Genomic DNA, 25811 nt, shown 5'->3' on the forward strand with positions numbered 1-25811 from the left:
ACGCTTAACCAACTGAGCCACCCAGGCGCCCCTCTCACGGTTCTTGAGATCGAGCCCCGTGTCCAGCTCCATGCTGACATCAAGGAGCCTGCTTGGGATTCTCTCTTTCCCCCTCTCTCTACCCCTCCTCTGCTCTTTCTCTCTCTCTCAAAAATAAATAAACATAAAAAAAAAAAAAAAACTTGTTGGCAGAGGTACCTGGAATATCAAGGAACTGAGCAGGATTTTACCCATGTGTCTATTCCTGCTTCTATTTTACTCACAGGGTTGGCCCACTGTTCACAATAATTTCTTAGCCTGGGTAGGCAGGAAGCACGAGAGCCAAAAATGAGGGATCTCCGGTAAAGGCGGAATCAGCAATACGCTGGACAGAGTTCTAGTCGAGTTACACCACCGGGATGTCAGAACTTTCAACCGGATTAGTTGTAACAGGCCATTTCATTTTCTTAAAACCACCACAACAAAACCCCCACATAAATACGTACACATGGAAACAAGAATTCCAGGAAAGACGGCGCTACCTTCACTGAAATAGTCCCCGAGGGATGTGCTTTGGCAAGCAGAAACGTAAGCAAGAGAAATGAGATACAAGAAACAATGGAAGATGCAGGAATCCCTATGACACGTGGGTCAATTAAATTAACAATGGAATTAAAAAAAAAATGTTTAGGGGCGCCTGGGTGGCTCAGTCAGTGGCACAGGTCATGATCTCACGGTTCAGGGGCTCGAGCCCCACGTCGGGCTCTGTGCCGACAGCTTGGAGCTTGGAGCCTGCTTCGGAGTCTGTGTCTCCCTCTCCCTCTGCTCCTCCACCTGCTCGCACTCTTACTCTCTTTCTCTCTCAAAAATAAATAAAAACATTTTAAAAAATGAAAAAAAGAAAGAAAGAAAATTCCAATACAATATGGTCACACAATGACCCACACAGACACACAGCAGATGTAATGGGGACATGTGGAGGGGCACCTGGCCCAGCCTGGTGTGTGTCAGGAGGGGCTTCCTAAAGCCCTCGGGCTACATCTCAAGGGGCGAGCAACAGTTGCCCAAGAAAAAAGGAGAAGGTATTGCAGGTGGAGGGAATGGCAAAAGTTGAGGTGAGTCTAGAAGGAGCCGCAAACAGCTCAAAGTTGCTGGTGGGCAAAGCTGAGGCCCGGGAGCCCCAAGAGAGGAGTTTGCAGATGGGGTCTGGGTACCAGATCACGGAAATGTGTTTGGTCCCGATGCAACTGCAGGGGTTAATTCTTAGCCAGAGGGGTAGAATTCAGAGGCAGAGTTCCAGAAGATGGAAGAACCCACAGGGTAGGGGTAGGGGCAGACGGGGGTGGGGGTGGACGTGGGCGTTTAAATGTAAACTGTGCGCTCAGGACAGAACATCCACCCCACCTCCCAGCACCCTATCTCCCGCCAGGGCTGACAGCATTTAAAGCCGCAGGCCTGGGGGAGGCTGGCTTAACTCCCTCCCTCAGGCCGAGAGGCTGAGCCAGCTCTGGGACCTAGAGACACGTCTGAGGAAGGAGGAAGGAGCACCCTGAGTTGAGACTCAGCCGGAGGAATCTCCAAACCGGCCTTACGCGCCAGCTTGAGGCCTGCTTCCCAGGAGGGCAGTTTCCGCCTAAGCGTTTCCCATTAAGGAGGACAGGAAATGTGAACGCACATCAATCATTAAAATCTCACCGATCAATTGTAAAATAAAAACCTGACATGCCCACAAAACCTCGGTCTCGCCAAGGCCACGGGTCAAACTGCCGGGGTAAACACAATGTATGAAATGAAATTTCTGACTATCCCCCGACTGCCACTACACGGCCGCCGACGCCGGCTGGCCCCACACGTGCAGACACACTGCGGTCCGTAGGCCCCTTCAGGTGGTCGAGGCAACCACCTCATGTCTGTTCACTTCCAGCTTCTCCCAGACCTCCTCCCATCCCAAGCTAATCTCAAAACATCACATCCTTAACATAACCTCAGGTTCAGAGATATCTGTTGGCTGGGCACGGCTTCTGGGCCCAGTATCAATTCTGTGGTCCATAATCTGTCCGACCGCTATCTCCCTAAAAACACAGGGTTTGGCTCTGGCCAGTCTGGTCTCTCCACACCCCACTTGCATGGGACTCAAATCGACAGGTCCCTATGTGTGTTATGTCCTTGTGTGGGTCACCCTGGACATCCTGCTTTTCCTTCACGGACCAAGCTCGCGACTTATGCCTCCAGGAAGTCCCTCCCAACGGTTTTATCGCACTAACGATCTCCATTTCCGACTGCTTATGGCACCGGCTCTCCTCACCATCTCCCTGGCCCTTAACCACACCCTCACCTTCTTCTTTTTTTTTTTTCAGTTTATTTATTTTGAGAGAGACAGAGACAGTGCAAGCAGGGCAGGGGCAGAGAGAGAGGGAGAGAGGGAAAATCCCAAGCAGGCTTGGCGTGGGCCTGATGCGGGGCTCGAACCCACGAAACTGTGAGATCATGACCTGGGCAGAAATCAGGAGTTGGATGATTAACCCACTGAGCCACCCAGGCGCCCCACACTCTCACACTCTTTACTCATCAAATGAAATAATGCAGATGAAACACTCTGGAAATGAGAAACCCTTACACCAAGAGAAGACAGCCATTTCTCGTGCGCACAACTCAGAGAATTGTGTCTAGGTATGGAGCAAACAGAAATATGGAAAAAGGTGCCAAATCAGAGATGCTCAGGGTGTTTTATGATAAAACTGGAACAAAAGGGTCTAATGACAGGGGGAGGATAATTATTAAATAAATGATGGTACAGCCATTAAAAATGTTTACAAATAGTTTTTAACTATATGGAAAAATGCCAATGGAACACAGAAGTAACAGAGAAAGGATTCAGAATTACATCTAAAGTATGACCCCGCCTAGCATGTGTCCGTCCGCGTATTACATCAACCTTTATGAAAATGCAGACACTTAGCATAGACATGCGGCAACAGCTCTCTCTTGGGGTTTAGTGGTGTTTTGATTTTTTTTAACTTTTTTAATTTTTCCACTTTTTTTCAACAATCATGTATTACTTTTCTGTTTTCATTTTTTTTAATTAAAAAAATTTTTTAAGTTGATTTATTTATTTAAAGAGAGACAGAGAGAGTGAGTGGGGGAGGGACAGAGAGAGAGAGAGAGAGAGAGACCCCAAGCAGGGGACTGAACTCACAAACTGTGAGACCATGACCTGAGCTGAAACCAAGAGTTGGACGCTTAACCGATGGAGCCAGCAGGCGCCCCTCTGTTTTCATTTTTTAACAGATAATGTTTCCAAGTCATTAAAAAAAAAAAACGAAACAGAAAAGATATACAGTGAAAAGTGTAAGTCCTTCTCACCCTTCCCCCATCCCTCTGAGGGGATCCCAGTTAGTGGTTTCTTGTATGTCCCACCAGAGATGTCCTCTGGGGAGTATTACTTTGTATAACAAAAACAAGCTATGACTAGAAAAGGGTCTCTTGGTATGGGATAAGAATTTAAGAGGCATTCTGGCCCATGTTTGTGAGGGGGACTTCATAAATACGTGATGGCTGCCTCCTGCCCCCAGTGGAAACCTCACCAGAATCTCGGTGGTCCGGTCAGTGAGCTCTGGGAGCACGGCTACTAACACAGAAGGCTGGAGACGGGCAAGCCCGTCCTTCTGGTTTTGGTTTTCATTCTTCTCTTTCTTGTTTCCCGCTGGGGACTGTGGGTTTTATCAGTTATGACTCAAGCAGTAGAAGGTGGCCCTGTCAGCCGTCCTCAGCTCTGATGACCCCTGCTTCCCTGCTTTTATTTATAGTCATGGGAGACAAGCGTTGCAGAAGCTGAGGCTGTGTTAGTGCTGGATGGAAGAAACACTTGTGCGCACAAGTGGCCCCACAGACAAGGGGACACACAGCGGCCCTGGACTAGACAGAAAGCCACCAGCCCCTCCTTCCCTGCTTACGTCAAGGGTGGGACCTGAGGGGTGGGCTCAGTCTGGGAAACCCAAAGAAGGCAAGTTGTTCTGGCTAATCTCTCCTACCTTCCTGATGTAATATCTGACCTGGTTTCTTTTTTTTTTAAATCTATATTTTCTTTTCAAATACAAAAGTAATACTTGTTCACTGTGAAAATTTCAACCATACCAAGTATATAGAGAAAGAAAGGAAGAAAGCAAGAAAGCAAGAAAGCAAGCTTTGCCCCATTGCCTCCTCCCTACAATGTAAGAAACCCTTAAATTTGGTATAAATCCTTCTAGGTCCATTAGCATTCATGTACAAACATAGAGTTTGGGACTGGTTTTAAAAGAAACACAGGCTTATACATACACAATATTCTAATTTTTTTTAACGTTTATTAATTTTTGAGAGACAGAGCGTGAGCTGGGGGAGGGGAAGAGAGAGAGGGAGACAGAATCCAAACCAGGGTCCAGGCTCTGAGCTGTCAGCACAGAGCCTGATGTGGGGCTCGAACCCACACTGTGAGATTATGACCTGAGCCAAAGTCGGATGCTTGACTGACTGAGCCACCCAGGCGCCCCTACATACATAATATTGTACAAGTCACATCTTTCACTTAACAATAGATTATGGATACTGTTACATTTCAGTGTATGTTAGATCTCTCTCATTTTTTAAAAAAAAATTTTTGATGTTTATTTTTGAGAGAGACAGAGACAGAATGCAAGTGGGTTGGGGCAGAGAGAGAGGGAGGCACAGAATCTGAAGCAGACTCCAGGCTTCTGAGCTGTCAGCACAGAGCCCGACGCGGGGCTCGAACTCACGAGCTGTGAGATCATGACCTGAGCTGAAGTCGGACGCTCAACCGACTGAGCCACCCAGGCGCCCCTCTCTCATTTTTTTTAACGGTTCCATAAGATTCTATGGTATAAATATACCACCATTTCTTCATCTATTCCTCTACGGATGGACTTGCACATCGTTCCCAACTTTTCACTCTTGTAATACCGCAAAAAAACCAAAAACCGAAAAACAAAACCACTCCCCCTGCAACCATTTATTTACTTCTTTGTGCGCTTTTATAGGTTAATTCTGGGTGGTAAATATCTGGGGCTGGAATTTCTGGGTGACCCTTTTCATCATGGGCTTGCTCTTTTCTCATTTCTATGTGTCAGAAAAGTAGGCAGCATTGATCAGTCCGGGACAGGTGGGTTCCCAAACGTTATATCAGCTATTTACTAGAAAGATGCTATCTTGCCTCCAAGGTGCTTATAATCTAGTTGGTGAGAATGGATGGCTGGATAAATAAATGATAAAGCAATCACACAACGATCTTGGGATCAGAGGGCCTTTGGAGGTCATTTATTCCAAGGTATCACTTAATAATCCTGAGGACAGCCATCTTAGCTACATTAACAGGATGGCCTTGGAGTCAAAAGATCCGAGTTTGAACTGGAGCCTCTACCACTCTGGTGTGTGACCAGGTGCAGATCACTTACTCTGAGACTCGGATGTCTCATCTGTAAAACAGGGATGCTCAAGCAACAGGATTTTACAGGCCAATTAAATGCAAGAAGCAATCTCTAAATGCCCAATACTGTGCCTGGAATAAGCAGGTGCTCTATAAACGTGAGCAAAGCCTCCAGTCAGAAGGAAGCTGTCCCAAGATGAGCAGGCCCTTCTGGGCCTGGAAGTACCAGTTGTCTGAAAGTCCTTGCCTCTGCAGCGCTGAAATCTACCTTGCAAAGCCTCTAGCCAGCAGCCTTAGTATCAGGAGGAAGGTCTGGAACAGACGCTGTCAGAATAGGAGGGGAGAATCCTGAGACCACAGGGCAGAAGCAGTCAGCCAGGAAAGGCCAGCCTACCAGGGGGATGTTCTTTGAAGTGCATTCAAAACGTGCTTTCCAGCTTCTTTCTCTGCTGGCCGTGCCTCAGCTCTGAAGGCACTAAGGAACGAGCTGTGGGCGGTGCGTAATGAACCCGGGACCCAGAATTCCTGGGCAGCTCACGCTGAAATTAGCCGTCCTGTGGACATCTTCAAGTGTTTTCAACAAGCTGCTGCTATGTGTATACACATTAATTACTCGCCGGTTGTCAATAATAATAAAAATAATAATGGCAGCTATTATTGCATGCTACCTATCAGGTAACGCACGTACTATTTCTTGGGCCCTCACAGTAACGCTGTGAACAAGGCGCTAATATTGTCCCCTTTATGTGGGGGAAGACACTGAGGCTCAGGGGGTCAAGAGATCAGTGTAAGGCTACTCTGCAAGGAAGTGGCAGAAGTGGGATTTGTACACAGGACTCTTATGTCAAAAAGTACATACTCTTAACCATGATGCCCTATTTTCAAATGATCTAAGCTTTAAGAATTGGGGGGCGCCTGGGTGGCTCAGTCGGTTAAGCGGCCGACTTCGGCTCAGGTCGTGACCTCACGGTCCGTGAGTTCGAACCCCGTGTCAGGCTCTGTGCTGACAGCTCAGAGCCTGGAGCCTGCTTCAGGTTCTGTGTCTCCCTCTCTCTCTGACCCTCCCCTGTTCATGCTCTGTCTCTCTCTATCTCAAAAATAAATAAACATTAAAAAAAAAAAAAAAGAATTGAGACCCCCCCCCCCACACAGAAGCAGCCACAAGCCAAAGGTCTATTAGTGAGAAACCCAGGGACTGACTCAGGAGGAAGCATCTCAATTAGGGAGCATAAACGCAGTTGGCCGACGTTCTGGAAAAAAGACACTTGAAACGGCGATGGGGAGTGAAGACTCCTAGCAAGACACGTGGCAGGCTTGTGTTCGTTCCCTAGCCCACCCACGCCCAGCACAGGTATCAGCTAATACATACCTGGGCCTGTCACAAGGACCCATTCTATGACAAAGTTCAAATCTGCTATTCACTTTATGTTTTTAAATGTTCATTTATTGAGAGAGAGACAAAGAGAGAGAAAGAGAGAGACAGGGAGAGGGAGAGAATCTCAAGCAGGTTCTGCGCTCAGCACAGAGCCAGACGCGGGGCTCGAACCCACGAACGGTGAGATCGTGAACTGAGCCAAAATGAAGGGACTGAGCCACCCAGGTGCTCCAGCCATTCATTTTAGAAAACCTGGGGCGCCTGGGTGGCGCAGTCGGTTAAGCGTCCGACTTCAGCCAGGTCACGATCTCGCGGTCCGTGGGTTCGAGCCCCGCGTCGGGCTCTGGGCTGATGGCTCAGAGCCTGGAGCCTGTTTCCGATTCTGTGTCTCCCTCTCTCTCTGCCCCTCCCCCGTTCATGCTCTGTCTCTCTCTGTCCCAAAAATAAATAAACATTGAAAAAAAAATTTTTTTTAAAAATAATAAAAAAAAAAAGAAAAAAAAAAAAAAAAGAAAACCTGGCTCCAGGCTATTTCGCTTTGGTTGTTGTTATTGGTTTGGTTGTTTGGTTATTTTTGTGGTTGTTGTTGAAGGGGGGTGGGGGACAGAGGGAGCAGGAAAGAGAATCTCAAGCAAACCCCAGGGAGGGGCCCTGACCTGAGCCAAAAAATCAAGAGTGGATCACTTAACCCAATGAGCCACCCAGGCGCCCCTAGGTTATTTTTTTTTTTTTAACAGCTACCGTCTTCATAAACATGGCCAGTACCTTGTCCTCCAGGCCCCTGATAAAGAGCATTGTAGACGCTTTAAAAGAAGTGTTACGATGGCATTTTCAATTCAACTTTTGAATCCTTTGCAGGGGGAGAGCCAATGGCGGATCGAAGATGCCACTGGGGCCTCACTGACCCACACCGACAATTATGGAATTGGTATGCAGGAGAACGTTGGGGGAGGGGAGTAGTATTGAAGGGGAAAAAAAAAAACAAACCCCAACCACACGCATGCCTCATTTTATACACTAAACTGGCAAGGAATTTTTAATGTATGTTGTGTAAAAAAAATTTCAAGTGTGTTCTGTGGGGGTATTTTGTGTATTTAAACATTTTGATTAAGGGGGCCTGCAGGGGATACCATTCGGTAATGATCAATTTCCAAAGATTACAGTGCCATAAACTGCCCCCGACACCAGAATCATGCCAAACACAATCAGCTTTCTTTTGATGAGTCAAAATGCACTTCTGGATCTTGCCAAGCCTTGAGGTCATCATTACAAGCAACATTTGGTTGTGAAAAACAGCTCTCCTTGTTTAACCTTTTGAATTGGATTCTGAGCAAGGGAGCAGTTCCCTGGGCTACGGTTAATCCCACTGAAATACAACCACTTATTCCCCTCCTCTCTGGGTTTGTCTCTGGTTTTCCCAAGTGGCATTGGCTTCGAGCAGGGTCTACCTGTAATTCAGAGCAGATGGAGAAAGACAGGCTCAGCCTCCCTGTAAGGGAGGAGGCTCCAAGTTCGTTGTAGTCACTGGTGACTGGTTTTGAAATTGAGGAACTAGTTTGAGGAACCTTAGAATAAACAAGAAACCCAAACAACTCGGCTTTCCACAGAAGACTTCCAACGCGCGGGGGTTAATGGAAGGAAGCACCGTGGCAGTGGAACCCTGCCCATGGCTTCATTTCAGATGCTGCCATACCATACCCTTTGGCCGACTGGCCTGAGGGACGACTTGAGGACATGAGCAGCAAAGGTGACTTTGACGCGTCCCTGTATAATACAGCCCTTTATAATACAGTCACATTCTTGCCCTCCTCTGGGAAGGGAAGAAAGGCTTGGGACCTGTGGGATAACGGGGAATATTCCAGAGGCTCTCAGAGTAATCCTCGGTAAAGGAGGGGAAACCGCGAATAGCCTGTGGCTCTCTCAGGCCGTCAGGGCCTAGAAGGAGGAATATGGATGCTACTCTTGTACATTCACTTGACCACAAATACTTAGCCAGTGGTTCCCATTCTTCAGGTGCTGTGCTGGCCAAAAGATGCCACAGTGGCCAAGACAGACAAGGTCCTTGCCCTCACGAGGCTTTCACCGTCGTAACCCTGGAAAGGCTTTTCTGGAATGCTGAACTTGGTTATTAAGAAGCACTGTCATGGGTCAGGCCTTGAATCATCTGCCTACGAACCTGTGTCGGAGTGGCACCAAGCACATGGGATCGGTCACTGTGTCACCGCCTTCTCTATTCCAGCCTGGAAGGCTGGGAGAAGTCAGCCACGTCTTTAATGGCTGGCTCTCTGTGGTCTGCTTCTGCTCTGAGCCATGTGCAAGCCCATGTTTCTCCTGACTGCCATACGCCTCTGCAACTATGCTCCTTTCTCCCAGAGTGCTGAGGTTTCCAGATTGTTCTCGAGCTCCTTTTCCAGGCTGACAAGTGGTACAAGAGCCCAAGATGAGAAATGCTGAGGGTGTTCCCATCCGGACACCTGCAGAATGGGAGGCGGCGCTCCTTGGCTCCGAGGAGCTGTGTGTGTGACCGTACCGGGCCCCGCAGGACAAGGAGGGTCCCCGGGCCACCACATCTTCCTGGCTCCTCTCCAGCCTCCTCAGTCACGGTTCATTATTTAGCACCTGCAAGGTCTGTCTCCTCCCGCCCCGTCCCCACCACAGTGAGCTCCTCGAGGGCAGCACCTCAGTTATCCTCGTTTCTATATTCTAGTACCTGCCAGAGCCTACAACCGTGACATTGTTGGCAAGCACTCACCGAAAGGGTGACTGATGCGCTCCTGAAGAATAACCTGGTGCCTCGCCTCCAAGAGTCTGGCCAGCCTAGTGTCTGAGTGTCCAGACCGGCCATTCATTCGGTGAGCCGGAAGGGGCAGAGACAGCTCCCTATACCAGGGGTCACAGCACGGTGCTTATATTCTTTCTTTTTTTCTTTAAAAGTTTTTAATGTTTATTTATTTTTAAGAGAGAGAGAGAGACAGAGTGCGAGCAGGGGAGGGGCAGAGAGAGAGGGAGACACAGAATCCGAAACAGACTCCAGGCTCCGAGCTGTCAGCACAGAGCCCGACGCAGGGGCTCGAAGCCATGAACTATGAGATCGTGACCTGAGCTGAAGTCGGACGCTTAACCAGCTGAGCCACTCAGGTGCCCCAGCACGGTGCCTGTATTCTGACTATACGGGGGTACAAGGAGGTGTCATGCAAGCTGGGTCCTGAGCCGCCCTTGTCCCCTTTCCTAAATGCTGACCTTGAGACCCAATGATTTCCGAGTCTTTGAGAAGGTGACCCTTCTGAACTAGACAATATCCATCTGGGCTCCGATGTGTGCACATATGCTCGCTAGGAGGTAGTACATACACAAATCTCCGCCTTTTACATTTATCTCTGTAAAGCTATTCCTGCCTCTCAAAGTACAGCACCTACCAGCTGGGACTACTGAGCATGGGCTCAAGAAGCCTGGTTCATCCAACTCACTTCTTGGGCCAAAGAAGTCCATTTCTAATCCTAACTGGTAATGACATCCTCATCTGAGGCTGGCTAAGGCCCCCTTTCCTCCTACCCCTCCCACCCCAGGTCATCCCTGGTATTGACCAGCAGACCTAGGAGTACTGGCAAATTCTGGCCCAGTAAAAGGACACATCAATGAGAGCATCAGGTGAGTGGTTAATCGCAGACACAACGGCTCTTTGCACTTACAGGGGCCACCATCCCGATCCGACATCATGCTCTGCCCATGAGGAAGAGCTTCTTTGCTGAGAGTTGCTGGAGGCATCCAGCTGGAATGACATCCGACTGCTCTGGCTTTCCCGGCCACCTGCATGCCATGGGCGACATGTCTCTTCTTCACGGCGGAAAGATACAGAAGGGCTTCTTGGTGCCCCATGGCTTTGTCCCCTCGCAATCAGTCATTAATAGTAACTGAACACCCACTTTGGGTAAGATACTGCTTGGGGAGGTAGGAAGGTACCTTAAAGGTGCAAGCAACCTTTGAGACTTCCGGGTAACCCTGCCCAGACTTGTATTTTCTTATCAACCTTGACCTCCTTTTGGTTACACAAACTTCGTGGTATAAGAGAGTATCAAATGAATAGCTTTCTGTTGACTTTTTCTTAGACCCACAGCAGCTGCCGTTCTGGCTCCACCCCTCCCAGGTCTGGCAGAGCTTGCAGAAAGGCTGAGAGGCATGGGGCCAAGGTGGGGGAATAAAGGAGGAACTAGTGAAAAAGTACAATTCCTACCCCGGGGGCAGTTCCTCTGTTCCGTGGTCGCAGCACAGCATAGTGAAAAGAGCCTGGGCTTTAGTTCAGATACTGCCATTAACTGGCCGTGTGGCCTTAGGCAACTCTGCTTCCTTGGGCCACAGTTTTCTCTTTTGTAAAACGGGGGAGAATGTAGGGCGCCCGGGTGGCTCAGTCGGTTAAGTGTCCGACTCTTGGTTTTGGATCAGGTCATGATCTCCCAGTTCGTGAGCTGGAGCCCTGAATCGGGCTCTAAGCTGACAGTACAGAGCCTGCTTGGGATTCTCTCTCTCCGCCCCTCCCCTGCTTGCGTGCTTTCTCTCTGTCAAAAATAAATAAATAAACCTTAAGAAAAATAGGGGAGGGGTGCCTGGATGGCTCTGTCGGTTACGCATCTGACTCTCGGTTTCAGCTCAGCTCATGATCTCGCGGTTCACGGGTTGGAGCCCCACATCAGGCTCCATGCTGACAGCGAGAAGCCTGCTTGGAGTTCTCTCTCTGCACCCCCCCCCCGGCCCCCGGTTGCTTGCTCTCTCTTTCTCCAAATGAATAAATAAAAATAAAAATTATTTTTTTTAAAATAAAGAAAAATAGGGGAGAATGTAAATGATAATGATCATTTCTAGGCTGTAATTCTAATAGCTCTTTCTTGACACAGTGGTTGAGGCCTAAAGGTCACTTAGCCATGCCTGCCTGAAGTGAGGGCTGGCTAGTTCAGATTGATGGGGTGTGCAGATGGGGCTGAGGTGGAGTCTGTGACCACCTGCAAGGTAATACTAGTTTTCCCCCCGAAGGCTCCAATAAAGTCAAGGCCACTTTGAGGCTAACCGTGGACATTGCCTACAGATGTCCCTGATCAGCAGTCAAGCTGAACACCAACCACACTGGTCTAGAACAGAGAGTCTGAACAAATCTTGTCTTGATGGATACGTGGTCATGGCCTTAGTGCTGACAGGGTGAACAGAAGCCATAGGAACCAGAAACTGGCTGGCAGGGGTGTCTCAGGACTTTCCTCTGCTCCTTCTTTCTGGGCCCAAACGCTGGTCCCGGAAGTGTCGACAACTGAGGTGGCGGTGGGCTTGGAATGACAGTGTTCTGAAGTCCAGGGTTGAATCTAGCCTTCTTGATCACCGCAGCTCTTTAGAGCCTTCCAACTCAGGTGGCAAAAAGAGAGGCAGGTAGAAAAGGGTTCCCCAAAAGGTCTCTCACACCAAAGTATGGTTTGCATCTCTCTGCTCTTTGCCAAGGGGTTTCCCAGCTCCCTGGAGCCAAAGCTCCCCTCCAGCTTCTTTGCTGACTGTCACTGGAAGTGGGCCATTTTCCACCCTCAAGGTGGCTGCACTCAGGAGTGCAGTGACACTGCTGATCTGGGCTCTGTGCCTTGTTCACATGACCCCCCCCCAACCCTCCCCCCCCCCCCCCCCCCAGTCAGGGGATCCATCTATCTGTCGGTTGGCAAGCCTTGGCTCCAACCCCTGCCTCCAAAGCCCTTCTGCTGAAATGAAAGTGATTTCTGACAAAGAGCTGTCTCTTCTTTTATAAACTATATATATATATATATATATATATATATATATATATATACACCTTTTTTTTTTTTTTTTTTTTAGTAATCTCTACACCCAACGAGGGGCTCGAACTCATGACCCCAAGATCGAGAGTCGCATGCTCTTCCGACGGAGCCGGCCAGGTGCCCCGTGGCAGAGAGCTTCTCTGACAAGGTCTGCTCAAGACTTCCTCTGCGACTGTGCCGGGGAATAAGTCGCCTGTCACCTACACCCCTGCACGGTGACTCACCTTCTGGAGAAAGTGCTCTGCTCACCTAAGCAAAGCTGCCTGGAAAATGACTAAGGCACCTATCAAATGCACTCTGTGGGGCCGACCAGTTAGTGAGCCGGGTCCAGACACGCTGCCTCTCACCTCCGGCCTGAAGTCAAGTGTGGGGCTACCACTCCGGGCCTGCTGGTTTCATTTTCATCTGAACTGAGCTCCACATGAGGCTTGACATCCGGTGATCTATTTTTTCTAAAAACTAGGTTCACTTTAGAAATGACTCTGGCCATGAAGGCAGCTTCCCCAAGAGAAAACAAAATGTTATTTAAAGGGAACGTCAGCCTGGTGGGAGCCTATATTTTTGTTTTGTATCAAGAAGAGGAAAAAAGAATTTAAAATGTAACGTGAAACTTTTTTCCACCTTGGGTGACTTCTCATTCTTTAAATATTTATTTATTTCGAGAGGGAGAAAAAGCATGAACCGGGGAGGGGCAGAGACAGAGAGGGAGAGAGAGAGAATCCCAAGCAAGCTCCGAGATGTCAGTGCAGAGCCGGACACGGGGCTCGATCTCACCAACCGTGGGATCATGAGCCGAAACCAAGAGTTGGACGCTTAACCGACTGACCCAACCCAGGCGCCCTCTTTCTTCAGAACCAAAATTTCCCTTTGAGTCCCTCAAACAAAGAACAAGTCCTTGTTGACTTATATTCTATACGGCATTTTCCTACTTTTCATCTCCAGAGTTAAGGCGGGGACCCGCTGCACCACATGGGCGACACAAGGGAAGCCTAGAAAGAAAGGCCCAGCCCTGCTTCTGGCTCAGAGTCCTGGGAGGGTCGAGGCTGGCCTAGGTCTAGGATCCCCCACTCTGATCGGGCAGAGCCTGGGCCTCTGTAGGCTCCTTTGGAGGGTGGTGAGGACAGTATCTAGTGTAAGATGGGGAGAACGTGACAGCTAAAACCTCTGCCCAGAAGAAACATCCCCCGGAGGTCCTACTGAGAAAATGACTCTGCCCTATCAGGCAGTCTGACCCTTCTTGACATCATCTTCCAGAAGAAAAGGCAGCTACCACTACTGCTAAGCCACTGTGTCCTGCGGCTTATTACGTGCCAGGCACGGAGCTCAGCACTTTGCACAGATGCTCTCATTTTCCACTCAAAACAACCCCGTGAAGTATTTCTGATCCCATGTATAGATGAGGCACCCAGTGCTTGGAGAAGCGAGGTGATTTGCCTGAGTCACACGGGCAGACCGTGGCAGAGCTGGACCTGACCCAGGTCTGTCTGACATGACAGCCCCAACCCCCACATGTGACCCCGGAGACACCACCAGACTCGCTCTATTGCTCGGGCCAAATCACCTGACCACTCGGCCCTAATTTCTGCCATCTGCAAAATGAAGACAAGTAGACTCGTCCAGAGAACGTGCTAGTCCTCGGTCAGCCTTTTAGTAACGAGCAATTGTGAATAACCAATGCCACTCGATCGCTGTCAACGACACTCATTACTGTTTTAGCATAAACAGAGAAACACAGCAGCTACCCTACCCCGGTGTAGTCACATTCAAAATTGGCATGTTTGGGGGGGGGGAAAACCGAACTTATCCTTTCATGAGTAAGTTAGTAGAAAAAGCAGTGAAACAGATGTTAAGAAACGTGTGTTTAGCTTCTGGGCATGACGGTGCTCTCCTGAAGAATCTTGTGTGCCCTATTTCTCCTTAGGAGGCTTCCCTTTCCTGATCTTCGGCCCTGCCTTTCTTGACAAAGTAGAAGTATAAAAAAAGTACAAAAAAATGGCTACAACGTGCCATTACTCTTCATGCCATATAATTTTAAGGGATTTATATCAGGAGGATAAGCGATTAAAAGCCATAAGACAGCAAGCCGGGAGGAGGATCCGTTCAACTAGAACACAAAGAAGGACACACAGGCCACCGAAGGGAAAATGGCTTTTCTCCGTAGTGCCACTCAGGTGTGGAAGACAAGCCCCGAACTAACGACCGTCCGCCCAACGTACGTCGGTGTCTCACTCAGCTCGACTGAAATGTTCTACTACCCAAGTTGCCCTATGTTTAGCCTTCTATTTCTGATATACTGCTTTCAACATTTCAGTCAGCACCACCAAGTAAATGCATAAGCCTTCACACGTGCATCACTTCTAACGCTCGCTCCACCCCCTTGAGAGGGCCCAGCCTCCACTCCTTTCCCTCCGAGTCGAGTTGCGGTGTGGTGTGCACAGGCCAGAGGGCCCGGCCTATCCTTTGAGTTCCCCAAATCCACGGACACGGAAGGGTCTCCCTTCCCGCCAATTTCACACCGGTGCCATCAAAAGTGCCCATTGTGCTCAGATGTTTCCAGTTTAACTGAAATACTAAAATGGGGCAAACAGGAAGCATCAGACACAACTGCGGTAGTGACTTATTAATCACGAAAGCAGAATTTTAGTTGCATTTTAACCTTTTGCCAGGAAAAAAAAAAAAACAGCTTTGAGATGATGGAAGCCTTTGGTACAAACAAGCTGCCTATGAGAGTATCAAGCTGACTTATACTTTTCACGTAGGACTGAATTTGCTTCCACGATTTCTTAACTATCCTCCCGGAAAGAACATCTGTCAAGCCAACTGATATGAATCTGTCAGCTCTTCATCAAGGCAGGCAGACCTGTTCGAAAAGCTCGTGTGCTGTCCGCGGAGACAGGAAAAAAAATAGGAAATGAAAAGTGACTTCACAGGCCAAAGTGATAGAGCCCTCTTAAGGGGGTGCCAACAACGAAGAAAACAATGCTGGATGAAGCTTTGTCTTTCCCATCTCTACAGATCTCTCATCAGACCTTGGTCGGGATGAACTGTTATCATGAACCAAAAGGATCACAACAGTTGCCCGGAGTTGGACAACCAATCAGGGCCCAGCCTGCTTCTCAACATTAAATGATATATAAACACTCCAAGCAGATCACAAAGGAGTCAGTGTTCAACAGGAGAACCAAAATGAGGAACCAAACCTCCATCTGTTGAGGCGAAACGGCCAACCAGACATTTTTGTTTAATAGATGAAGGCTCATTTGGCAGGGTCTCTGTCTGTGGTGCCGCTCCCACAAACCCTAACAGACAATACCAGGGGCAAAAAACCCCCTTCAGAACGGCTCCTTATAATCTGAAAGCAGTCAGAAGATGATCTAAAGGTTGGCAGCTTGTTGCTGTCTGATTTTACAAAAGTGTTGGAACATACACCTGGGTCCGTATTTCTAAAGTTGCTTTTATTTTGAGACCTTCTGAGAAGTTCACCACACCCTTCAAAATAAATGAGGATGTCTTAAAGGTGTCAGAGAGAGGTCTGGCATCACCACACCCAAGGAACTGACTTTGACATCACTTAAAAAACATCAACAGTAAATCCGAATACATCGGAAGCAAGCCAAGCACCTGTCCTCTCACGGCAAGAGCATAAATACCACGCCAGACCTCTCCCTTCTTCCTGCAACCAAGTCCCATAATGTGGTCCTGGTCCAGGGCAAGGAACCCTGGTAAGACTCCAGTGGCCCAGGCCTCTCACCCTGAGTCCTGGCTAGAACGCATTAGGCAAAATATATTACAGCCCACCCACCCCTACCCGCCCCAGGTGCCTCACCTATGAAACAGGACAATACCGTCTATGTCTTCCTGCAGATGTCTGAAGGAAAATGGAGGTTACAGGTATGAAGACACTAAGTAAAAGACACATCACTAATGTTAAGATACTATCTCCCTCTAATCTTTCAGAGACTGTGTTTCTAGTCAAGCGGTTTTCAACATTTTTCCTGGAATGAACTTCAGACTGCTCGTCTGTAGCGGGCCCCATTTCTCACCGTTTAACTTCGTTGGCTTAGACTCCTTAATCAAGCCACTGGTGTTCACCGCCTCCAGTTAAAAATAATCCTGCCACTTCTACTCCTGATTTCTGTACCTTTTCTCTGCTTATCCTCTGCTCCCCACACTACTTCCCCAGCACACCGTTCAAGACCGAAAGCAACAGTTTTAACTCTATTTAGGAGGGAAGCACTTCTGAAGTTGCCCAGCACCAAGGAGGCTTCTGGGCAGGTGAGACTGCACTCTACAAGCGGCCTCTCTCCACCTGGTGCCTGGTGGGCTTCCAAGATGGGAACATTATACGGGACCCGGATAAAGTCCTGAGCGTAGCGGACAAAAGAATCACAGAAGGGTCAGGGTGAGAAAGGATGCCGAGAGTGGCCAGCATTGCCCCACCGGGTGCCAAGGGCAAGCTCCGCTCCTTCTCCCCGCTTCGGGGTGTGACCCGAGAACTTCCCAAGGGAAGGCCGAGGGTTTCACGGCCACAGCAGGTGAGAGGACGCACAGATCCGGGGCGCCGGGGCGCTTGTGCATCCGCCACCTTCCGTCCCGAGCCGAGGCGAACCCCCACCCTGCGGGCACCCGGGGAGAAGAGTAGGAGGGGCGGGCTTGGCGGCAGGGGAGGCTGAGCGCGGGGGCAATGGGGGCGTTGCGTTGGGGAAGGGGAAGCAGGGCGCCCCTATGCGCGCTCTCGGCCAGCGTGCGGCCTGCGGGGGTGCGAGACGAGCGCAGCGTGCGACCGTGGCCCTGGCAGCGTGGTGCGAAGCGAGCGCCGGCGGCCGGCCGCCGGGGGCTCGCGCGCGAGTGGATCCGACCGTCCGCGCCGCGGACCCCCACCATTCCGGGCGGCGGGCCAGGTCGCGGCCCGACCCCGGGCTGTGGGGCGATTCTTCCCCGCCGTTCCCTCGGCGCCCCGCTCGGGGTCCCGGGATCCCGTTCAGTCACCTACCGGCTGAGCGCCGATCTCCCCAACCAGCGAGTGTCGCGCTCCCCTCGCCCGCGGTCTCCCGCCGTCGGCCGCCGACCGCTGTGCTCCGGGACCACGGTCGCCCCGCCCCGGCCTCGGGCCCCGCCCCCCGCCACCGCCTCGGGCCCCTCCCCCCCTCCACCGCCTTCCAGGCCGCCCCCGGGGCCACGCCTCCCCCGGCGGCTGCAGATTTGTCCTGCTTCGCGCCTCCTTGCTTTGGCCGCACCTCCGCCTTTGGCCCCGCCCATTCCTCCAGTCTAACCAATGAGACGTCTCGCCCCGTCATACGGCCCCCTAGCAACGATTGGCTAACAAGGCCCTGTTTCCAGAAATGGGCACTATTTCCGGACGGTGTTTATAGAGCAGAGATTGCCAGGCGGACAGATTGACAGAAGGCGGAGGCGGCCGGGGTGTTGGTGCAACCGCACATGCGCGCTGGGCTTCTGGCAGTCTTTTTACGGGTTGCGTGCTTCTGGACGTTACGGGAAGGAAGGGCGAGTGTGCGCATGCGTGGGCCCTAGGCCTCGGACTAAGGTTACCTTGGAGACGACGAGGCGCTCCTGCTCCTGGGTCTGGTTCTGCTTCCTCTTTGCAATTAGCCTCGGTGTAGTGGTTGGGCGGGGGAGCGGGGAGGAGTAGAAACACTTTTATTGAGCACTTACTGTGTGCCCCGCGCTGTAGACTCCCTGAGGACCAGTAAGACAGGTTCTGATGCCTTACCTTGAGAAGATTGGGGAGCCTAGGCCCTTCATGGGTCAGATCCAGGCCTGGATCTGGATCCAGGACGTGTTGAAATCCAGGCCTGAGGAGAGCTTGCTGATGGAGTGGTGCAACCCCTTTCTACAGCCAGGGAGCAGCGTGGTGAGAGCGCTGCGCGAAGCATCTCCTCGCTGGGTTTACAGGTTACAGAGCCAGAGAGAAGACTGGAACGTTACCTGTGCAAGAAAAGTACCTGGAATCTGAATATGCTCCAAGGTGTCAACAGTGCTTCTTTCTGAATGGGGAGTGGGGAGTGGTTAGGGAGGTAGGGGTATTTTTTTCTTTTCTAAACTTTGCCTATCTGTGTTTTCCAGTGTTTCCACTGTGAGCTTGTATTTTATTTGTAATAAAAAATTACAAACCTAAAAAAAAAGTTTGCAAAATAAAAGATACACCCCTATCCGGGCACCCCACCTCCTTCAGTGGTCCACAGCAGGCAGGTCTGGTAACAATCCAGTGGTGGGATTAGGCAGGCCCAATCTGAGATCGTCTTGGGAAGCAAGGATCATGCCATCTCTGGAAGTGTTAGAACAAAGACCCCAGGAGCTGTCGTTTTGAGGCGGTCTGTGGTAGCTCAAAGCCTATTTTTGGAGGTCCCTGTTGTTGGGGGTTACCCGAGGCCAGGGGTCAAAAACTCACAACCTAAGGGCCTCACCCACTCACTCAGGCCACAGATATGTTTTGTTTGGCTGGCGGAATGCTTTGTTTTGTTTTGTTTTTTTAAATTTAAATGCCTTAGAGCAGTTCCTCACAGCCTCTGCCTGTGTTGTCTTACACCCAGCCACTTAGCTTATGTCAGTCATCCTTGTCGCCCCTGAAGCATTTGAAGTTGTGGTCCTCAGTAATGCCCATGCTTTGGAGCTGGACACCGTCTGCTGTATAATTGGTTCTGCCACTGGCCAGCTTGGGAGATGGCGGGCAAGAGAGAAGCTGGGGGCCCCTAAAATTCCTTCCAACCCCAGGGTTTTTCATTTCAGTCACTCTGGGAGAGGCAGAGCGTGGCCAGATGGTGGTTTACACCTTGGTATCTTGCCTCTCCCACCACCTATTTGCCTCTGGGCACACCACTTCTCAGGAAAGACGTGGGCACAGTCTGCAGATGCTCCCTGGCTTGCCATCGTTGCTTTAAGACACCCAATGCCCACATACTTTGCCCAGCTCGCCTTGACGCTTCTTTGGTTTGGGGTCCCCTGCATGTACCTACCCACCCCGTCAAGATGATCTGTCTTAGAATCTATCCACTAACCCTAGTGTGCGTTAGTGGGAGAAAGTGACAGCTTGACCCCAAGCTGCAACTCCCATAAAGGAAATTCACATCAGGTTGCAGCGAGGAACAAACTGCTACAGACCAGTGAGGAGGGCATTTGGGACAAGCAGGGCTTCATGGTTTCGGCCACCTTTCTCAGGCCTTTCCAAGCCCCGCTGTGTCCGGGGGGGTTGTGAAGTGAGGAACAACACAATACCCACTCCAAGTGAGCGCCTTGGAATCTCTGAGTCTTGAGATGCCTACATGTCTTGGAAGGAGAGCTTCAGGGTAAAATTATTTCCTCCCAGCCCAGCCAGTTAAGTCACAACAACCTGGAAAGCCTTCTAGCCTTGAGTCACTTGGGCAGCCCCAGCTCTGCTTTCAGTAAAAGAAATAGACATTTACAGGGTGACTCACACCTGGAGCAGGGAGCCAGGCTCTCAGCACTCAAGGATTTCCACATCCTACCCCAATGGTTCAGGTCTGGAAAAGGGGTAAACTGTGCTCTTCCAAAAAGAATAGCGACTTCTGTTTTTTTAAGACCTTGCAAAAGCGTCACCAGACGCTTCTAAGTGCCTCGTGGGGTGACCTCCCTGAATATTCACTCTAGTGTGGGCTTTCTCAACCTGGCACTATTGACGTTTGGGGTTGCGTTGGATCACTTTTTTGTCGTGGAGGGCTCTCATGCGCGTCGTAGGATGTTAATGAGCACCTCTGTTCACCTCTGTTCACCACCCCCCTACATCCAGTTGTGACAACAAAAAATGTCTCCAGACATTGCCACGTCCCCAAGGAAGCAGAATTGCACCCCCCCCCAGTTGACAACACTTACAGTCTAACCCCATAGAGTAGGTACTATTATCATCAACCCTCTTTTACCGATGAGCAAACTGAGGCTCAGAGAGAAGTGACTTGCCCAAGGTCACTCTGCTATAACAGAAGAGCTGGGATTCAAACCAGGTGCGGCCCCAAGGCCCCTGTCCTCCTGCATGCAGGACTCTGCAAAAAGCCTTTGGGCTTCAGGGAGCGATTTGCCCATCAGTTCTGTAGAAGAGTAAGTGACTTGTGTGCATCGGTGAGACACCGCTCGAAGCTCCTTTGATCATTTGCCTCTTCTGTTTGCTTTGGAATGAAGGAAATTATGTTCCGGTTTCTATTTCCTTAGTCAGCAGAGTTCACGGTGTCCAGTCATGTCTAGTGAGAAAGTGGCTAGTGAATCATCTGAGTGTCTGTGGATCTCAGGCCCCAAATTCCTGTGAGATCCTGAAGTTATACTTGCGAAGAACTCAGATGTGAGGCTGAGATCAGAGATGACTAGGGGGCTGGGGGTGAACGTTCCCAGAGAAGAGGCAGTTTTACTTTCCCCATCGGAGCCTGATGGGGGCCACAGCCATGGTGCTGTCACCGCCCTCCCTGGGTTGGACCTGTCATTGCTGCCACCCAGTCTGATGGTCTGTAGGGGGGGGGGGGCTGGGAAGGCAGGAGAGGGAATGGAGGCAGGCAGTGGTTTGTTACTCCGCCTTCAGTGACCTCATGTTGGTAGCTTAATATTGGAGAAGATGAGATTGTTTACACTGTGGAAATTGGCAAACGGGATAAGCCAGGGCTACCTACCCCCGAGCGGGTCGTTAAACACTTATCAGTACACTATTGTATGCAGATCCTGGACCCTGATCATCTCCCACCAATTCCCACCACAGGGGAGATGGACAGGGGCATGGTGAACCATAGACCTATTGGAGAAGAGGAGGAGCCACGGTGACATGGGTAAGGAGAAGAGGTGCCCATCTCTGCAAAGGATGGAGCTGACTGGCCAGGAGTCTCTGTGGGGCACTGAGCAAAAATGACCTTATCAAGAGCAGGTCCTGGACATCCTTTCTGATACCCTTCCCAACTTGGGAGCCCTCGTAGGGAGCCCTGGGTTAAGGCTTGACTCAAATTCTTCTTACTTCCTGACTGGTTATCCCCTCCTAACTCACCTCCCTGCCACCAGTCCCCTCTCCTTACCAGCCTCAACCCTCCTGGTGGCTTCAGTCTTCCTGAGGGACCATTGTGGTTACGTGTTCCAACTCCATGTCCCAGCTTCTCCTGCCCTTGAACTCCTCCCCTTTATCTTCTTCCTCTCTCCAAACGTGATCAAGTCTCCCCAGCCTAAAAACAGACAAATAATAATAAAAACCCCTTCTCCCATCCTGGCTTTCCCCTACACTGTTGGCCAAACCTTCTTTCCCCTCCCAACTCCCAAACTTCTTGGTACGCTGGATATCTGTTTCATCTCCCACTTGTAGGTTCCCCTGTAGTCTGGTTTCTGCCCACCACCCCCTTTCTCCATGGATACCCTAATTGCCCCCTTGTCGGATGACCTCATCTCAGCTCTCATCTGCAGCCATCACAAATGTGGTGCTCCGTGCCCCTGCCGGGCCAGGTCCTAGGGAATGCAGAACCTCTAGACCTCTTCCTGCCCTTAAGGACCTTCCAGTCTAGTGGGTGGGCAGACCTTGAACAAGTGACTAAGTCATTCCAGGTGATGAAGGCAACAAAAGGGAGCATAGAATAGATTGTATCAGGCAGGGACCAAGTAGGCAGGCAGCACTCACTCTGAGTTTTTAAACATGCAAGGAATTGGTTACGTAAAAGATGGAATTGCTGAGAAGCCCAGGAGGAGATGGCCAGATATTCAGGAATCTACTGCTACTCCTGGGCTGGAGGTTCTTGAGGGGGGAAGCAGTGCAATCAGGGGCTGGGGGCCAGGGTCTCTTGGAACAAGTGGGAACCAGAGAAGAGACACAACTCCTTCTGTAGACATTACTCCAGACCAAGAGGGATGAAGATTCTCCTTTCCTTCTATCTTCCACTCTCTGGTCTTCTGCCAGAGCCTCTCATCAGCCTGGGAGACTGCAGAGATCATTCACCAGTGCAGAGCTAAGCTGAGACCTGAAACTAAGCTGAGACCTGAAAGGTGAAGAGGAGAGAGAGGGAAAATATTACCAGCCATCACGGGCATTTTTTTTAAAAAGGCATAACTTTTTTTTTTTTTTTTTTTTTTTTTTTTTTTTTAGAGAGAGCAAGTGAGCATGAGCAGGGGAGAGGGGCAGAGGGAGAGAGAGAGAGAATCCCAAGCAGGCCCCGTGCTCAGTGCCGAGTCTGATGTGGGGCTTGATCTCATGACCCTGGGATCACGACCTGAGCCAAAATCAAGAGTCGGACACTCAACTGACTGATCCACCCAGGCACCCCAAAGACTTAAGATTTTTAAGAGCTGTTTTAGGTTTATAGCAAGATTGAGCGGAAGGTGCAGATTTCCCATATGTATCCCCATTCCCACCCATGCACAGCCTCCCACAGTCTCAACACCCCCACCAGAGTGGTGTTTTTTGTTTTTATTAAAAAAATTTATTTTAAGTTTCTTATTTACTTTGAGAGAGACAGAGACGGTACAAGTAGGGGAGGGGCAGAGAGAGAGGGAGAGAGAATCCCAAGTAGGCCCCATGCTGCCGGTGCAGAGCCCGATGTAGGGTTTGAACTCATGAAACCGTGCGGTCATGACCTGAGGCGAAACCAAGAGTTGGATACTTAACTGACAGAGCCATCCAGGCACCCACCCCGCAGAGTGGTGTTTTTTAAATAATTTAACAACCAACCAACCAATGAACCTACACTGACCCCCTAATCACCCAAAGTCCATAGTTCATATTAGGGTTCATTCTTGCGGCTGTATATTCTATGGGTTTGGAAAATGTATAATGACAAATATCTATCATAATAGCATCATACGAGTATTTTCACTGCCCTAAAAATCCACTGAGTTCTGTCTCTTCATTCCTTTCTTCTGTCTCAACCCTGGCAACCACTGATCTTTGTACTGTCTCCATAGTAATAAATAAATACATCGTGATATATCCAGACAATGAAATATTATTCAGCACTAAAAAGAAATAAGCTAGCAAGCCATGAGAAGACATGCAGGAAACTCAAATGCTTATTACTAAGTGAGGGATGCCGTACAGTGTGGAGGGTAGAAGGAAGCCCTGGGTAAGATAAGAACACATAGAAGAGATCAAAGAAGGCTTCCTGGAGGAGGTGATGCTTGAACAGATTGCTGCCAGGTACACTAGCAGCAAGCCAGGTGAATGAGGCGGGAAGAGCATTCTGGCCGAAGGAATAACGTGCAAATGTAGGAGGGAGGTTCTGGGAGGAACAGGTGTGTCAGCTTGGGACAGAATGTATCTGAGGTGCTTCTGGCTCTCTCAGTTGTCCTTCTTGGTTATTGTTTTCCAAATTAATACCTTCCTCTCTGACCTCGATCTCGAGTTTCCAACTGGAATTTCCAGGGGCCTGTCAAACATTTCCACTTCTAGCCACCTGGCATCTCCAGCTCTGTCTACACAGTGCCCCAAACCTGTTCCTCACCCATCTCTCCCTGTTAATGACATCACCTTCCGCCCCGGGAACCTCCATCACCTCCTCTTGCCAGCTCCCCCCAAGCTGTGTTGACTCTGTCTCCATAATGCCCACTGTGTCTGTGGCCTCCCTTTGTCCCCCCTTTCTGCCAGTGCCCTGGTGACGTCTCACCACCCCTCTTGCTTCCTATCATTGTCATTCCAATCCTTCCTACTCTGTCCTGTCACTGCCTTGCTCAAAACTCTCAGTGGCTCCCCATTGCCTACTGATAAAGTACAAGCTCATTTTCTGGCTCTCAAGGTCCTCACAGCCCAGCCCCACCTTAGTATTTGCTGTTACTTTTTTTTTTTTTTTTAATTTTTTTTTCAACGTTTTTATTTATTTTTGGGACAGAGAGAGACAGAGCATGAACGGGGGAGGGGCAGAGAGAGAGGGAGACACAGAATCGGAAACAGGCTCCAGGCTCTGAGCCATCAGCCCAGAGCCTGATGCGGGGCTCGAACTCACGGACCGCGAGATCGTGACCTGGCTGAAGTCGGACGCTTAACCGACTGCGCCACCCAGGCGCCCCTGCTGTTACTTTTTACAACTTCCTTGCGGACACCCTTCTGTACGACCAACCATTGCCCAACCCACCCCGTGTGTGGTGCATGTAGAGGGGGGGCGCGGTCCTGCAGACTGAAATGCACCCCGCTGGTTCCGCCTGCCAAATCACACCCATCCCCCAAGGCCCTGATGAAATGCTTCCTCTCTAAGATCACACTTCATAGGTGATTGCCTGCCTCATCTCCTTAACAGACAGTAAGTGCCTTGAAGACAGCCTATAATGCCAACTGGTGAGTTGGTATTCAGTAAATGTGTGTTGAACTGAATTGCCTCAAAACCATTCCTCAGATCAAGAACCTTGATCCGTGGCTCCTTATTGTCAACCACTTCAGGAGCCCGTTTCTAGTGGCTTCCCAGGTTCCATTTTAGGTATCTAACCTCACTCCCCCACCCCCACCCCCATTCCCCAAAATGTGTCCCACAATCAATTTCAACTCCATGCTAAAAGTGCGGAAAAAACAAAAAGGATAAAATACATCCTCTCTGCCTTCCCTGTATCTACAAGGGTGGATAAGCTATCCATACTTTAATAGCTAGTATAATAATAGTTTAAAATAATGTCTTTTGCTCGTGGGTTATCCTGCCTATTCTTTTTTAAGATTGGAATTCTCATTTTGTTCGTAGTGGCGACCTGCTCGGTTTTAAAGTCTCCCTTGCGGGTGGCCATGTGACACAGTTCTGGCCGGTGAGGTGTACATGCAGATCTCTGGATGGGGCTTCTGGGAAAATTTGCTAAAAAGGGCCAGTCCAGCTGGCACATGCCCAAAAGCCTTTTGTCCTTTGCCTTATGACCCTCTTCCGTCTGGGATGTGGACCCACTGCCGGGAGATGTAGCAGCCGGTGTTGGAGCCTAAGAATGCAAACCTCACTCTCTGACGGCAGAGGAGAAAGTGAGATGGGCTAAGTCCCCGATGGCCTCGTTGGAACCGTGGTACAACCAGGGACTGCCCACCCGCTAGGGACTGCTGTCCTCCAGCTCCTGCTACACGGGGAAGCCACTCCAGCTGAGTTTCTGCTACATGCAATACCGACTTGTTCGTGGAGATTTGTAACATTTATCCATCTTGAGAGTTCTCAATAGGGAGAAATGACCCGGGAATGAAATCCCACTCTGTCAAAAGCCTTTCTGTGTGATAAGCTTGTGCTTCTGAGGGATTGTGTAACATGTGGAAACAGTAGAGACAGGCGGGTCTGTGACCCAGGTCAGTTCG

At 50.0% G+C, this 25811-nt stretch overlaps 1 protein-coding gene across 2 annotated transcripts in view; it reads right to left on the bottom strand.

Annotated features, from left to right (window-relative positions):
• Positions 1-17693, bottom strand: part of MAP3K14 (mitogen-activated protein kinase kinase kinase 14) — a 43919-nt gene extending 26226 nt beyond the window's left edge. The window contains exon 1 of one of the 2 annotated variants that reach the window (XM_025917599.2): positions 17571-17693. The gene's annotated coding sequence lies outside the window, so the exon portion shown is untranslated. The remainder of the gene's footprint in view (positions 1-17570) is intronic. The other variant, XM_086687573.1, reaches the window with a different exon arrangement.
• Positions 17694-25811: the final 8118 nt, after the last annotated feature.

The sequence above is a fragment of the Puma concolor genome, chromosome E1, assembly GCF_028749965.1.
Source record: "Puma concolor isolate L17-30 chromosome E1, mPumCon1.1.hap2, whole genome shotgun sequence".
Lineage (NCBI taxonomy): Eukaryota > Metazoa > Chordata > Mammalia > Carnivora > Felidae > Puma > Puma concolor.